The sequence below is a fragment of the Melospiza georgiana genome, chromosome Z (genome assembly GCF_028018845.1).
Source record: "Melospiza georgiana isolate bMelGeo1 chromosome Z, bMelGeo1.pri, whole genome shotgun sequence".
NCBI lineage: Eukaryota > Metazoa > Chordata > Aves > Passeriformes > Passerellidae > Melospiza > Melospiza georgiana.
In genome coordinates this window covers 46,959,978-46,977,209 of record NC_080465.1, presented here as the reverse complement: position 1 = coordinate 46,977,209, position 17,232 = coordinate 46,959,978, and positions in this window count along the sequence as shown.

Below are 17,232 nucleotides of genomic sequence, written 5' to 3'. Positions count from 1 at the left end.
GACGAGATGAAGAAAGGGAGAAAACAGAAGTCCTCTGAATGACTGAGCCCCAAGGGATCAATCTTGCTGCCAGGCTGGAGTGGCAAACTGTGCCCCTGACTGGGCATGAGGCCCTTGTGCCAGACAATCTGGGGAGGAAACAGAGGACCCAGAAATAAGTTATGACAAGACAGTCAGGATTTGCCAGGCAAAGGTAATTGGCTGCTTCTGCCTGAAGCTGAGGGGAAGCAGAGTACTGCACAGTGTGTGCACTGGGGGATCTGAAACAGCACTAAAATTGTCAAGTGCCAAGAAGGGTCACAAGGATCAAAGTTGGAATTGATAAAAACTAGTACTGATATAAATACACTTTGGCAAAATATACAAGTCCAGACAGGGCTCGGTATTAAAAAAGGATTAATTCCAAAGGATAACAGAGTTACAAAAAACTTCCAAGGATTTGCATAGTGCTCAACTTAGAGAGGATGACAACACCACTATTAGCTCACAGGAAATCCTTTGCAAAGAATTCATCAGAATTGTAGCTCAGGGTGGATGGACAATGAACTTATGCTGGACATAGAGGAATGCTGGTTGGGAGGTGGCAGCTAGTCTATCCTCCTGCTCAAAGCAGCACTGTGACCAGCACCACATCAGGCTGACCTGGCTTTTTCCATTCCAGTCTGGAAGCCCTGCAAGGCTGGGGATTCACAACTGCTCAGTAGCTCACCTCAGGGCTATATGGGGATTCACAACTGCTCAGTAGCTCACCTCAGGGCTATACTGCCCACCCCAACAACCCACCCCAGCGGCCATTCAGTAACAATAGGGTGGGAATATGTGCCCACAGTGCTAGAAACACTGATGTGAGCATGGCAAGGAGAGAGGCAGAAGAGGTGACTAATAAAACTGAAAACTTACAGAATAATCTGTTTCTAAAATAGGATTTTTGATCAAGGATATCAAAGACACACAAAGGCAAACCTTAAATATTGAGATAACTATTGTGGTCATGCTCTGAGCAAAAGTCTGTCTTACTCACAGGTGCCTCCAAAAATCATACTGGTGCTGTGCTCAGACATCTGACAGGTCTAACTTGGAGAGTTTCAATGTATATCCCATAAGTATCAGTAAAAACTGGAAATTGGTACTTTTACATAGGCCAAGATGCTTAGCCCTTGCCTGTAAAAGCTTTCAGAACTTTATTTCTGAGAGGTCAGTGTCAGTGCAGAGTGATTATATAACATTCATCATGATGGCCAAAATAGATGTTATTCAAGACTAAAGGGAATTCATTTTCTGTTAAGGTTTATGATTTGCCTCTTGAATGTAAGGGTGGTAAAGATCTGGCTATTGCAAAAGCACTTGTTAGAGCACTTGACAATAGCAGTAAAATGAAATCCAGGAGAAAATTTAATGTATTTATCAATGGGCTCAAAAAATATCTCAAATGAAAAATGGATTCTGATTGCCATTGACATAACTGGAAATAAAAAAGAAATTAAATTTAGAGAGAACACATCTCGATTAGATGTTAAGAAGGAATTCTTTACTGTGTTGGTGGTGAGGCACTGGAACAGATTGCCCAGAAAAGTTGTGGATGACCCGTCGCTGGCAGTGTTCAAGGCCTGGTTGGATGGGACCCTGAGCAACCTGGTCTAGTGGAAGATGTCCCTGACTATAGCAGGTGGGCTGGAACTGGATGACTTTTGAGGTCCCTTCCAACTCAAACCAAGCTATGATTCTATGAAGGGACACCAGGCTCATGGTGTGACATCCCAAATCACTGTCCAGAAGTTTATACTCTTGGATAAAGCCAAGAATGTGGTCATGTCACAGGTGATTGTTTCCAACACAAAAGGCAATACAACCAAAAATGTGATCATGCATACCACAGCTATTATTACCAGATGTAGAAATTTTGAGATTTTGCTGTCTGAAAAAGGCTGCATCAAGAATTTCAAGCATGGAAGCCTTGTTTAGACAAGATAGTCTGGTTATCTTTCATGTGGTTTGGGGGAAAATGTCACCAAAAGAGTAAACTTACTTTTGCTTATCATGACTATTCACAGCTTCTATTATAGAACATCATGCAAAAAGGAAAAGTTGTACCACGTTGCCATTCTAGTAAACAAAAATCTGGAAAAACACCCCAAAACAACCCCTGAAAAACAGAATACAAAGAATGAGTTCCTATTGTGTGAGGCTGTCTCCTAAAATGGGCACTAAGTACCAACAGTAGCTGAGCTGTTCTCGCTGTCTTGGAAGTCACATAGTGATAGAGGTATGAATAAAGTGTTTTGTCAAGGAAAGGTGTCACACAAGCTTCAATAATTCTTGCTGGAAGCAGCTGAAAACAGAAGGGTTTGGACATGAGCAGAGAGCTATTGCTATGCAGAAGTTAGTTATTTTAGTTAATACATGGGTTATAAGAATTCGAAACACTGTCAGAATAATTGTAAGATTTTATCAATTACATCTTTCCTTGGAAGGCATAAATAGGGAGACCTGAATCTTGGAAGGCTCCATTAGCACCTGGTTGAGACAGGGGACAGAAATAATTGTGTTATACAATTGTGTTGTACAATAATTGTGTTGCTAGAGCTTTGATTGACAGTGGATGGGCTAGGCCAGGCTCTTGATGCTGAGCATTTAGTGAATATCCAAATACTGCAGAGATAAAAGCTGAGTTTCCTGTCAGATCTGAACTTCTAACAAGGGTATTAATGTCTAATATCTGTCTGGACGTTAAAATCAGCACCAAGGACCACTCTCAGCCAGGGTACTCAGAGGGTCCTGGTAATAACAAGTCCACATCTCTGTTCAAAAGCATACACAACTTCTGGTATCACAACTGATCAAAGATATTAGGTTTTCATAACTACCTGTTTCTTCACACTCAGAAACAGGAGTGCAACCCTGGGAAGGTGAAACTTAAATATAATTTAATTGGAAAAACAAACAAATAAAAATTACTTGACTAAATAAGTGTGTCATAGAATAATACCATTTTTTAAAAGCTTACATCAGCTAAAAGCAGCATGTTGGCTTGCTTTTGGAGGGGGAAAAGATTAGAATTTCACAATCTAAGGAAAACATGCATGAGCTAGAGTAGAATTTATAATTACTACTAAATGCTGTAAAATATGTACCAATGTGGCAATGTTATGCATTCCAAGAAATGGTGGGAAAAGGCTTGATGGAAGAGGATGACTATAAGGAGGCAGGTTTCTTTAGGTGAGATTGCAGGGGTGGTGTTCCTTTTGTCTTTCTACCTCAGTAATATATATGTGTCTGGGGTGTCGTAACAATGAACATATGTATCAGTGTATTCCAGTTTTTATTATTCCAATTCTGGGTAAATAAGTCCAAATCTGGGTAAATAAATTGATAAACCAAAACCTTCAGATCATAGCTCTTTTAGACATACATTTTTCCATATGCATGGAATGAGCAGTTTACCAAAGAAATAGGAAGCCATTGACAGAAAATTCTTGAAAAACACTAGAAAATATACTATGTCTGGAATCCAATCCAGATTTTGCACACAGGTTTTTGTGGGCAGATGAACCCCTCACTTGAAAAATATTCTCTCATACAGGGAACATAGTGAGAAAACTTGACGCATGCTTGAAAACTCTGCATCCAATGCTGCATCAGCACAATTGACATAAAGGAGTCTCCAGCCAAGAACACACCAAGAACACACACAAAAATACTCACCAAATGTCCACCTGTGAAAAACTCATTCATCTCAACAACTTGATAATTAGTTTCAAATATTTGCAAACATTTTTCAAACATTAATCAACTGTCCAAAGATACTCCAGACACTCAACAGTCAGAGAAATGGGGCCCCATCAGAGGGCTGGAAGAGCATGAGGAGTAGGGGTGCATCACTGGTCCCATCAGGGGATGGTACCATGCCTGGGGGACGCTGCTTCCAATGATCCTGGTGCGGCTGAAAGCCCAGGGAGGAATTTGAACAGACATGAACTGATATCGCTGCCAGGCACCAATGCATTCTGTAGCAGGCCTTTCCCTGGATGAGACATAAATAACTGGCTGCTCATACACTGACAGATCGTCCCACTCGCAGATGCTGAAAGTGTTTTAACAAACCTTCTGTCCACACCTTTAAGGTCCTGGTCTAATTTCACAGCTGGAGCTTTGGCTTTCTGGGTGTAAGGAGCAAGCAGCTAAGAGCTGGCACCCTGACAGTCCATTTTATCCTAGGCCAGCCAGGACTTGAGTCTTGCACAGAAGGAGCTCCTAAACACACTAGGCTGAAGTGAACGCTTGCTCCAGAAGACATACCACTTGCTTGCTCCACCAGTCCCCCTGAGCATTGCTACCTTGCCCAGCTTTCGTGGTGAATCAGACTTACAGGTCAAACCAAAGCACTCTTTGTTCTGCCTGCTTCTGCCTCCTCATCTACCTCTCTTCACTGTTACTTGTTTAGAGCAGAACCTAAAAATGCAACGGGATGCACCAGCCCTTTGACAGCAAACAGCAGCACCTCATGCAGTCTCAGTGCACTGGCATGTGAGGACCTGAGAGACATTCCTTCCTAGGAATCCTGACATGGAATACATGCTTTTCAGCATCTCTGAGATGTAACAGGGGAAAGATAAAATAAAAAGTCATGCTGGACGATTTCTTCATTTTGATTCAAAATCATCTGAGTTAATGCTTAAAGAAGTTAGGAAGTTGACTGACTGTCATATTTGGAAAGTCAGTTTCATTTATATTGATGGAGTGTGTTGATTGGGCTTTAGTATGGTACGTACTGCATATGACAACAACCTGCTACATTGCTGTCAGCACTGGAGAAGTCCCTTGCCATGTGTTTTGGTTTAAGATGGAACAAGTCATTATGATCTAACACAAATCTAGCATATTTTAAAAAAAAGTCAAGTGATATACAACATTTCCACATAGCTGACACCTCTGCTGTGGGAAAAAATCCTTAAATGTCACCCAACCAATAAGGTATTTCTGATAAAAATGTCTCCAATAAAGCAAATAATCTCTGGACCTTGAAAACTCTATATTACTAGAGCTCTACTACTCTCTCAAAATCTTCACCTCTGTTGAAAGCGAAGGAAGCCAACCCACCTTGACGTTGATCAGCATTGACTTCGATTTATTGATTAAATCAGCCACTTTATATAACAGTGTTAATTAACTTCATGCATATTGCAAAATTCGAGCTCACGATAGGTTACAGAGAAAACTCTAACCCCTCCTTTTGTTTTACAATACCTGTGGTTTGTTTATTGAAAACAGGACCAGTGTTCTCAGAGAGCCCAAGGACAGAATGTTTGCCTGTTATGGGAAGACTGTCTGAGAATCTTATTGTTTATAAAGTGGTGCTTGAGAGAGACTAATTATTTATAGAATCAAGCCTGGGAAATGCTTTACAAGTACCTTTTACTTCTCCCTCAGCTGTATACCGTCATGGCCTCTTTCTTTAAGCCATGCTATAACCAGACTCTCCACACACCTCCCTCTAACCAACAGTCTATGTGAAACTTTGTGAAGTGAAAAAAAATATATACTTACTTATTTCTAAGTGCACAATAAAATGACCTGTGTAGAACTGAGAAATCTTTGAGATCTGCAGTATAATGGAAAAGCAGAAAAAACTGCTATTCCTTTTTTTTCGGTGCTCAGGAGAAACACACTGGAGCAAAGTAAAGCCTCTACTAATTGACCCCCATGGAAGCAGCGAGGCACAGCAGAGTCAGAGGGAGTCAGAGCTACAGGATGGGGCTTTATTCAGATCAGGTGGGACTATGTTATGTTAAGACCATGTCAAAAGAATTCTTTCTCTGTCCTTTTTCTGCACCCTGTTCCTATGACGTCAGGCTCTTTGGAGCCCCTTGTTTTACATCCAGATATGGAAATAACCATGACTAAATTTAAACTAGTTAACTGTGCCCAAATCTGTCCTTTCACATTGCTAAGCTCACTATTTTTTTTATAGTCTTCTCCTTTTTTTCCCCTTTTGTTTTAATACAGTTCTGGCATATAAATAGTTTTTATAAAAACTATAATATTGTACATTCCTAATCCTGTGCTATCACATTTCATGTTTTGTCAGGTAGATGCATTTGGTAGTAAACATTTGATCTGTATTATTTTTGTTTAGTGTTTTAGGTCTTTTCGTTACAGATTGAGATATTTCTGGATATTATTTTCCTCAAAATAAAAGAATAAGAATAGTGGGAGGTCCATCCTTTCCCTCACATGAGGCCGCCATGTGCCAGGGCACTGAGGAGCATTTGTGGCTCCAGTAGGCTAACATAAAATCAGACAGTGATAGTGCACAACAGGCAGGTAAGGAAATAGGAAGGAACCCCTAAAGAGGGCAGAGGAAGCCCAGATCCAGACTAGAAAGAGCAGGGGACACCATAGCCCAAGCCATCTCACAGGATCTGGGCATGCAGGGAGCCAAGGTCAGCAACACAAGGAAAGTTTCAGCTCCAGGCCCTCCCCTGCACCTTCTCAAGGACAGCTGACAGGTCAGACATTCTTAGTGTGACCTTCAGCAAGTACAAATCAGGGCAAAGGAGAGGAGGGAGGCAAGACTCCGAGCAGAAAAATGGATATTTGAGGGGAGTTTCTTCCACCAACACCCAGGACAGAATGGCAATGAATAACTGGATGTTTGTTTTAAAATAAAGAGGGATGACTGCAGCAGGCAGGTCAGCAGAGACAGGTCCAAGATCACTGTCTTTGTAGAGGAGATGAGCAGAGGAAGGTTTGCTATGGTGGAGAAAGGTCAGGAGGTGGATGCACACAAAGTGCAAGGTACTACCTTCAGTGTCCAACACACGTTAGAAGAAACCTCAGTGGCATATCTGACGTCCACCCCAAGGATTTTTGTGAGAGCTGGTAAAGCATCGCACTCCTTTAATTTTTTTTAATGTGGAGACTATATCATTCTTTAAATTTTTTTACCTCACTTGGTTTCTCTAGAGCATCTCTCCACCAACTAGTTGCTGGTGGTGCCTATTCCCAATTAAAGTAAAATTTTCCCCGTATAAAAGAAATACAAAATAATAATATCCCCCTAAAACTCTGAAACTTAAAACCAAACCTATTATGTTAAACATAAAATTGTTAAGTACATTTAAAGTAGCTGATAAGGTGATATAGAGCTGGACAACATAACCAGTACTGTAAAATTCACATCAGTTTTAAATCACAACTTATATTCAGGGGACCCCAGATGACTAGAGATCAATAATAGCAATGAAATCTTAATATTGCCATTTGGAAATTACATCCATTAGTGGGGCAGAGCAAATAAACACATTTTAAAGAACAAAAAATCTGTCAAGGTATGTATTATATTTGCAGATACAGTCTGTAAGATTACATTGAATATAATTATTTTCTCTCAACAGTATTTTCAGATATGCACTTCCTACATACATTTGTGAAAATGTCTTTGAAATGTATTCATTGAAGTTAATTATACGGGTCTAATACTTCTCTTCATTTAATGCTATAAAATTAATGGCCCATCATTTTTATCTCCAATGCAAATGATCATGTCATTTCCAACTGCATACAGCTCTTTCTCTCATATGCTGAAAATGATTACTTTTCCTTTAGCAGAATTAGAGTACGTGATTCTCTGAGGTTAGGGAAGAGCAATGTCTCCTGGTGCTATTTCAGAGTTTCTGGAATGCTATAGTATTCTTTACAAACAGGGTTTCAGAAATGCACACTGCAAAAATGTTAAGACAAGTGAGCTCTAGAGGCTGTGGCCTTTGGTCAGCACAGACAAACCAACAATGGCAACTCATAAATATTCAGAATCTTCACAAGAGATTAGCTAGACATTACAGCAAACACTTGTAAAAACAAGAGGAATACAGCTACTTCTGAAAGTACAGGCTGTGTCATTTGGAAATACTTCCCCAGAGCTCCAACTGAAGTGAACGTGTTGAACAATTTCAGTGGGAGCTAGATAAAGCTTGTAACAGGCTCTTCTTTAAATGAATATTCCATATTTCCATGAGAGAGACTTTCTCAGAAACCAGGCAGGCATCACCTAATTTTCTGGGCGTTAGACAACTAAGGTCAAAGCCCAGAGACATGCATCCTTACAGCAGATATTAATTTCCCACCATTTTGGTTGTCGATTAACTGCTTGTGCATGATGGTGACAGAGCACATCTACTATTCGACAGTGAAAAACAGACATAATTTAAACAGGTGTTTCTAGCTTTCAGATATTCTGCTTGCAAACATGGAAGAAAAATACTGCATTCATAAAAGTTATTAGTGATTGAATGATTTTAAGATATATTCTCCATAGAAATTAACTCAGTGTTCTGTATAATGGCAATTAAAAAAATATATTGTTCTCTTCTTCAAGCAAGACAGAGGAACTTTAGAATATAATTTAAAACACAATAAAATTAGATGAAGGAAGATTTCTAAATTGTGTCTTTCTTCTTTATCAAGCCAAAATGTCAAACACAAATTTAGGAACGGGGTATGGCTATTTGCCAGTGGTGAAGCAATGTTTTGTTCCCAAAGCATTTGCAATGGAATTTGATTTTCTTTGCTTCTTTTCTAGCATAGCTGAAGTGTCCTGCTGCTGTAGAGGTCAGAGCTGAGCTTGCACCGATGACTGTACACACACTTCAGATTTTTAAAAATCCTGATTAAAAGCTGCCCTCACAGCTCCATAGATACACATCTTGTGGAGGACATCTGTAAATGCATTGTCAAACATCAGCTTTTGCATTTGGCTCTATACATGCCAAAATAAGTTACCTGCTTATTCAGCTTTCTAATGTCATTTTTTATGTATTATGTTCAGATTTCTAGAAATTTAGCTGGTCACTGTAACAAGCTTTTGTTTGGATGAATGATTCTCCTCATCTCCTTTCTGCTTCTCAGATGTGTTTTGTACTACATATTTCCATGTATGTATACAAGGCAATCCTGCTAGTAATTTTGCTCTTAGAGCATAAATATAATACAGTAAACAACTAGGTAGAAACAGAGGACAGTTCATGATGATGTATATTAGGAGTGAAAAAGCCTGCTAAATCAGCAGCCCACCAGAACTGAGGTAATCTAAGGCTAAACACCTAATTTGTATGTGGGTTTATTTCTTATAAAGAAACAAGCCTTTGGATCTCACACCTCAGTACTTTTGGGAGGCAAAGATTCAGATCTGTCCTCTGTAAAGCCCTTTTCGATGCCACACTTTTAGCAAGAAACATGTATTTTTCTAGTGCAGCCAAGTTTTGTACTAACTGCATCTTCATTGGGTCTGTGTGGTATGTTCTCATAGCTTCATTTCACATTGCAGATTTATAAAATGGAAAAGCTATAAGCTGAACCAAAATGGTAAGGGCAGCAGATTTCGTACACGCCACACACAGCTGAGAATCTCCCTGATTTTCACAGAGGATTGCAGAGTTTCCCCTCTCACTTGGAAAGACTGCAGGCCATCAGTGAATTTGAGAACGACTTGGCTTGGTGTGTGCCGTGTGTACCAAAATGAGCTCAGGAGAGCAGGAGGGTGGTGGTAGAAATGCTGCTCTGTGGGCACCACACTGCTTGTTAGAGAGGACATGGGAATGCAGTGGGTGCAGTTCCAGGGTGCCCTTCTTACTGAAAAGGAGATCTTACAAAATGTGATCCTGAGAATGACATTAACATCTTGTAGGGATGACCTCAGGTCTGCAGTGCCAGGTTACAGATCTGATTAGGATGCACTGCAAGGAAAGCAGTGGAGATCACTTCTGGATCTCCTTGTAGAGGCTGGAGAAAGGATGTCCAAATAAAATAAAAAGTCAAAAATAAAAGGTGATGATAGAACAAAGGGAAAAAAGAAATGAACCCTTTTCAGCTTAATTTTAAAGTCTGTGGGGAGCTGCCACTTTGTATTAACATTAGATAAACTCATTTCTCTGATGCCTTTGTCCTTCATGCTCCTTACAGCACAGTCTCTAGTAAATTGCTATGATTCAACTCCCAGGTGATCCTACTCTTATCTTTATTCTTAGTTGGCAATGGTGATTGTTATATGGAAAAAATGCACAGATTTTGAATCATTTGTGACCAACTCAGTCCTTTTTCAGTCTGTCTACTGCTTGACTGTTGTTGCAATGTCTACTAGTGACAAGCAGGAATTCTCATGGGCTTAGAAATGTTTTAGCAGTGAAAACACTAAGGTACCCAGAGTAAATCTCTGCCTGCAGCACTGCCCTTCAGAAAAGAAAAGATAGTCCAGAATATGGGGTGGCAGCATAATGTTTTTATTGGTGTTGGATACTATCTTTGGAACTGTATCCATCCAACAACATGATCATTTTTAATGACACAGATGATTTGATTTTATCATGCTCCTCAGTAATTGGCGAGAAAGTTGTGATGAAGAGAGCCCCAGTACACAGAGCATGTCTATATACACTTGCAGTTGTATTGCAAGAGCAACCCTAGCTTTGCTCTGCACCATGGTTCTGCTCTCTGTGCAGCTGTTGGGAAGCCTAAGAGAGCCATACCATCATGGGATGAGCCTCAGCTCAGGGTGCTTATGGGTCTACACCCTCTCTGTCCTCCCCTAGGCTTCCTTCTTTCAGAGGAAAGATTTGATAAAGAAAGGGAGTTATGGCTGATGTTACTTTTTGTAGCTGCTTTTGCTTATCCTGAATTTTGTGGTCAACATGCTTGAGTCTGTAATAAGAAAAATCCTATGCCTACCAGCTCATTCTGTTTGGTGTCCTGAAGGTCTCCCACCACGAATAGTCAGCAAGTTCCAGGAGGAAGAGTGGGGCAAAAAGCCCTGTTGAGTGAACCTATCTCCTGCACCAGGAGATAGGTTCACAAGTGAAGTTCTGTGTTTGGCTACAAGTCAGGATGACCCCAGGAGCACTCCTTTGTCATTTGCAGCTCTTAGTCTCAGGACTTCTTATTGAATTTATCAGGAAATTGCAGTAATTTGAACAGTAGCTGTAAGAGTTATTGAAGTGGGCTAGCTAAATGAAACAGCAGTCTTTGAAACCATTTTAAAAAACCACTCTTTTCTCCAATGAGTTCTAGCAAAGAATTATATCCACTGAAACCATGGGGAATTATCTGCCACTAAATCAAAGGAAAGCTCTTTTAACAAGATAACCGTGTCAGTCTATCTTCTCTTGCTAACTGTGGGGTATGTCAGAGGTGTCAAAAGACCTGGGTAGTTTCTTACTTCTTACAAGATCAGTCCCTGTACAGCAATGGTTGTGCAGGAGTGGGAGGTCACTCCTGCCCATTTCTGCTAGCAACGAAGTTTTTGAGCAAATCTGCATTTATTTACATACCTTGCAGCAGCAGTAACCATAACCTTACATTATAGTTATGCAGCAGCCAAACTCCAAACAGGAGTTTTAAATGAAGTTAATTTCTGAACTGCCTCATTTGTAAAATAAAACCACAGTATCATTTTGATGGTTCTAAATTCCTTGAAGGGAGGTAAGGCTTGCCTACTGCCCATTTACTACTTGCTGCTTGCCAATCTGTCAAAAGTAATGAGAGAGGAAAACTGTTTCAACATTGTCTTTTCATATGCAGGTGTCCTCATTTTTTCCCTGAAAAATCTGCAATGCTGACCTCTGCCACAAGATGCCTCACATCCAATTGAGCACTTGTACTATCCGAGTGCTGGTCATAAAACATGAGCCTTAATCCTGAATCCTTGAATCCCAGAATCAGAGAATCATTAGGGTTGGAAAGGACCTCTGGAGATCATCTTGTCCAACTGCACTACCAAGGAAGAATCACCCAGAGCAGGTGGCACAGGAACAAGTCCAGCTGGGTTTTGAGTGTCTCCAGAGAGGGAGACTCTTCGGGCTGCCTGTTCTAGTGCTCTGCCACCCTTAACATAAAGGTCTTCCTCAAGTTGAGGTTTGAGGTGAAAGTTCTTGTGGTTTTGCTTATGACCATTTCTCCTTGTCACATCACTGGGCACTCCTGAAAAGTCTGGCACCATGCTCTTGGCAACCACCTTTCAGATATTTGTATGCATTGATGAGATCCCCTGTCAGTCTTCTCTTCTCTAGACTAAACAGGCCCAGCTCTCTCAGTCTCTCCTCATTAAGAGAAATGCTCCAGACCCCTCATCATCTTTGTGCCCCTTCAATGGACCCTCTCCAGGAGCTCCTTGTCTCTCTGTACTGGTCCTTGGGGTTATTCCTCCCCAGCTGCAGGACCCTACACTTGCCCTTGTTGAGCCTCATTAGGATTTTCTCTGCTCAGCTTTTCAGCCTATCAAGGTCCTGCTGAATGGCAGTTTTTCTCCAGTCATTGGGCACCTGTCCAGTTCCCCATGATTTTTCAAAGGTGATGGACAGCAGCTTAACAACAACATCTGCCAGCTTCTACGGTACCTGTGGGTGTATCCTATCGGGGCCCATGGATTTATTGATTTTCAGTCTCCTCAGCTGATATTTCACCCAGCCCTCCACAACCAAGGGGAAATCTTCCCTTCTCCAGCCTCCCTCTCTTACCTCTTGGACCTAGGTTTCTCAAGGAGAGAGCAACAAAAACTGAGGCAAAGAAGGCATTCAGCAATTCTGCCTTCTCTGTGTCTTCCCTCACCATGACATCCATCTGATACAACAGTGGCACCACATTTTCCATAAATGCAGCAGCTTTGCTGCTGATGTACCTTTAGAAGCCCTTCTAGTCCTTGATATCCCTTGCCAGACTCAATTCCAAGCAGGCCTTGTCCTTCCTTTTTGTATCCCTTCATACCAATGATGTTCCCACAGCCCTCCCATGCGACCTGCTCCTTTTTTCATATCCCATAAATTTCTTTCTTCCATCCCAGATTTACTAGAAAATCCCTGCTCATCCATTCAGGTCTCTTGCTCAGGAACCATTTCTGGTTCATAGGAATACACTGGTCTTGAGCTTGGAGGAAATGACACTTGAATATTGACCTGCTCTCTTGGACTACCTTATCTTCTAGGGTCCTAAATGCTGGAATTCCTTTAAACAGGTCTTTGAAGAGGTTGAAGTTGTCTGGGATTTTGGAGTTCTAGTCCTGCTTACTACTTTGCTTCCTCCATGCAGGGTCCCAAGTTCCACTGTCTCATGGTCTCTGCAGCCAGGTCAGCTCCCAACATTCACATCTTCAACCCGTCCCTCCTGGTTTGTTGGTACAAGGTCCAGCAAAACACCTTTCCTCGTTGGTTCCTCCAGCACTTACATTAAAAAGTTAGCTTCAGTGATCTGCAGAAACTTCTTGGATTGTGTGTGCTGAGTTGTATTGTCTCTCCAACAAAATACCAGGGTGGTTGAAGTTCCCCAAGAGAACCAGGACCTGTGATTGTGAGGTTACTTCTAGCTGTTCACAGAAAGCTCCATCAGCTTCATCCTGATCAGGTGGCCTGCATTGAACACTCCCAATAGTGTCACCTGTATTAGCCTGTCCCATAAGCTCTCAACTCATCCGTCTATGCTTGTCTATGCTTGATACATTCCAGTTGCTCTCTCACATCAAGAGCAACTCCAGAACCACACCTCACTGACCTGTCCTTTCTAAAAGTACATAGCCACCCATGACAGCATGGTAATCATATGAGCTATCCCACCATGTCCTGTAATTGCAATGCGATCGTGGCCCTGCTACAGCACACGGACATTTCTAGGTCTTGCTGTTTATTCCCCATTCTCTGTGCATTTTTATGTACAGGCACCTCAGAAAGGTATTCAAGCATCCAGCTTCCCCAGAAAAGGGTTTTAGAGGATTCATCATAATCATACACACCCTTGATGTGGTTAGCCCTGTGATTCTCATCTTGAAAAGCAACAAGGAACATATGTCACCGCACTGGTTGAAATGACCTACTGCCCAGGAGGAAGCAATGGCACAAGCATTGCCACTTTGGACCTCATCATCTGAGTCCTTCATTTTAAAGCCTGTCTCACCAAATTGACCAACATGCTGCCAAAGATTCTCTTGCCCTTTTCAGACAGAATGATCCCATCCTTCTCTATCAGACTACAATCATTAAAGCACAATCCATTGTCATAAAAGCCAAAACCTTCCTTACATCACCAGCCATAGAGCCAGATGTTGATTTGTACTGTGTGCCTGCTTCTTGCTTCTTTTCTAACTTGAAAAAATAAGCAGACATTGACCACATAAGAAATTGTGTTGAGGAGATGGACATATTCTTTATATTACACTGGAGAAAAATGTGAACCCTATTTTTCTTGCTCTGACCAACATTTTCTTCTCTCTGTGGAAGAATTTCAGCCAGTAAAAATGGAAGAGCAATAAAAGATGTGCTAAAATATAAAGAAAAAGGAAGCATATCTTTACAACTGTTAGGTTTGTGAATTTTATTTATTTTTAGTGGGAGATACAGCACTTCCCTGACCCACCTTCACATCCACCGTATCCTTCAGGACAAAGAATCATTTTACCTGGCTGTTACGCAAATAGTGCCTGGCTCCCAGTTTCTTCATGTACATGGTTTGGGTCCTGGTTGCTAGTTGGAGGTCTTTCTAGAAAGGCTTTTCTTCCTCCTAAAATAGCTGTTTTAAAACTTTGAGTATTGTTTACCCTTTCAAATGTGTAAGCATATTAGTAAGCATAGAGACATATCTATATGGTTTTCTCCTTAGGCTGGTCATACATTCCTTTCACTTAATTGTTCTTCTGGCCCAGAATGGTCCCTTACCTATGCCAAAAGAAAGACAATTAGTGATAACTTTCAGATGCACTCTCCAGCTAGAAAACAAAGCCAGATAGACAGGGTTGAGAGTTTTGGTCTGCGTGGTGTTTTCAGGATGGCAGTAAAGAGGGGAAGTGTGTCCAAGAGGCAACCCAAGCAGGGCTGCTACTGACTGGGAGATTTTGCAGCCTGCTGGAGAGATGCTCTGCCTCAAGCAGAGTTGTGGGACTGGAGCTGTGGGACTAGAGTTGTGGGACTTACTGTGCCAAACCAGCTCTTAATTTCCATTAGCTCTAGATCTAACCTGAGGCAGACTATCCCTGTGCTTTACTTTGAAGAATTAATAGTTTTAAGAAACATGGATACAACCAGACTTCCCCCCCACCCCCTTTTTAAATTAGTGTTTATTACCTGAATTGATACTGCAGTCCAAAAAGAGCATGAAGTTGTAATGACAGAGGAGTGTAGAGAGAAACTAATCACAATGGTGTAAAAGAAATTTCCTATAATTTTGGGACTAAAGGTTACTTAAACAATTTAAAAATATCTGTGTAGAAAGGAGTCATCACCCATAGATCCCTTTATGGCCTCATTTACCCCACTGGCATCCCATCACTGGTGTCAGCTTTGTGGGATTTGTACCATTTCCAGGAGGGTTTACCCTTCCACTCGTGCGCTGAGCAGCAGATGGCAAGGCCTGCCCCCGGCCCAGTGCTCTGCAGCTGGAGCAGAGAGGGCCCCATGCACCTTTTGTGCACAGATCAGCTTCACCCCTCAGTCTGGCTGTGTGCTGCTGTCTGCAACAATGGCTTCCCCTCATCCACCACTTCTCAAAGTGTTCAAAGACCAGGAACTCCACTACTTGTGTGGTTTTCTGGATGTTGGCCAACAACACATGTATCTTTATACCACAGGCTGCAAGCAAAGTAACATGAGGTTCCTTTTTGAGTTTACTGACCTAGCCACCCACATGCCAAGACACTCACTTGAGATATATTTTCCTATCTCATTTTCCTTAGTGCCAGCCCTATTTTTCTGCAATACCCTCTTCCTGCCACCAGCCAGGGTCCCCTGACACCTACCACTACCCTCTCTTGCCCAATGAGCTGCTCACCCAGGAGCAGCTTTTTCGAACCACCTCACAGAGTATTCCTTGAAAAGGTGACACTGATATCCACAGAGACAGGTTTCTACTGTGAAATTCTGACATCCAAATGAGTTTAAAATTTCTTTCTCTGCTGCTATCTCAGTGACTGTGCAAGTTGTGACTGAAGCAATAATTGACAGGTTTTGGCAAGTGCAGCTTTTAAGTAACTGTTGAGGATGCAAATGCCTAAAATAACTATATAAAACAAGAAATATAAAACAGTTTGAAGCGGAATCAAATGACTCACACAAATCTTTTATATGAAGAGATTAAAAATGTCCATTTTTGCAGATTTTTTTCCATTTTACAAAGAGGAAACATGCAGATCCTTGCATGTCATACTCGGGCACCATTTAGCAGGGCAGTAATCTGTGTGCAGTAGGGATATGTGCACATAACTCATGGCAGCATTTAAGTCTAGATCTACCATCTCATTGAAAATTGTGTTAATTTTGTTAATTTAAAAATAAAACAAGTCTGGGAATTTTTCAGAGTCCTATTAATTAATTTCAAAAGTTCCATTAGTTTGATGGAAGAAAGACTGTACACTGTAATCATCTGCTAGATGATGATTTATAATTTTAAGTTGATTTAGGAACACAGTCTCAGCCTCTGGCTTCTTTGCTTTACAGAGCAAGCAGACAGTCTACAGTGGCCTCCAAAGACTCTCAGACATGTCAGATCAGATGTTCTCCACCAGTTTCCCACTTGTTTCCTAGCCTTGCAATGAAAAATGCACACCAGATTTCCCCAGTGGATACTCCAGCTCTGGGTCAGCATGACAAACTATCTTTCAGGACAATCCATAATGTGTTGCAAATTACATCACACTGTTTTGGCTCCAATAAAGGCCAGTCATGGGGAAGGAGGTCAACAAGCTCTTTTCAGCTTGTTGGTGTCTACTCAGCTGCCAGAGCAACACCTTGATTTGGCTGGGGACCCTATCTCACAAGGATTTCTTCCAAAGTGGCACTCTGAGAACAGCATTGCTGGCTGCCAAATTTGTCTTGTCCCACTGGGTCTTAGATATGATTTCCTCAATATACAAATAAAACTGTCTTCCCTAAGTCCTGACTTTGAAAACTCAAGTGAATTTGACAGCCAGTCTGTGTTGTTTTCTCTTTTCCCTTCTAATGATTGTGAAAGTGGAAATTCAGAAGTTTCCACAGAAATGCTACTTTCCATATTTCACTTTTCTTCTTTATTTAGAGACATGGCCAAACACTGGAGTTTACTGAGAAGTTGGCTGTACTCTGGAAGTCACCAGCACAGGGACCAGGACTTTGTTGATGCATGAACAAGGAAGGACAGAGCTGTGGCTGGTAATGCTTGCAGTCCTACTCCTGATGAACTCAATAACCAAACTACTGCTATGCTAGGATCAGCACTGAGAGGAGAATGGAA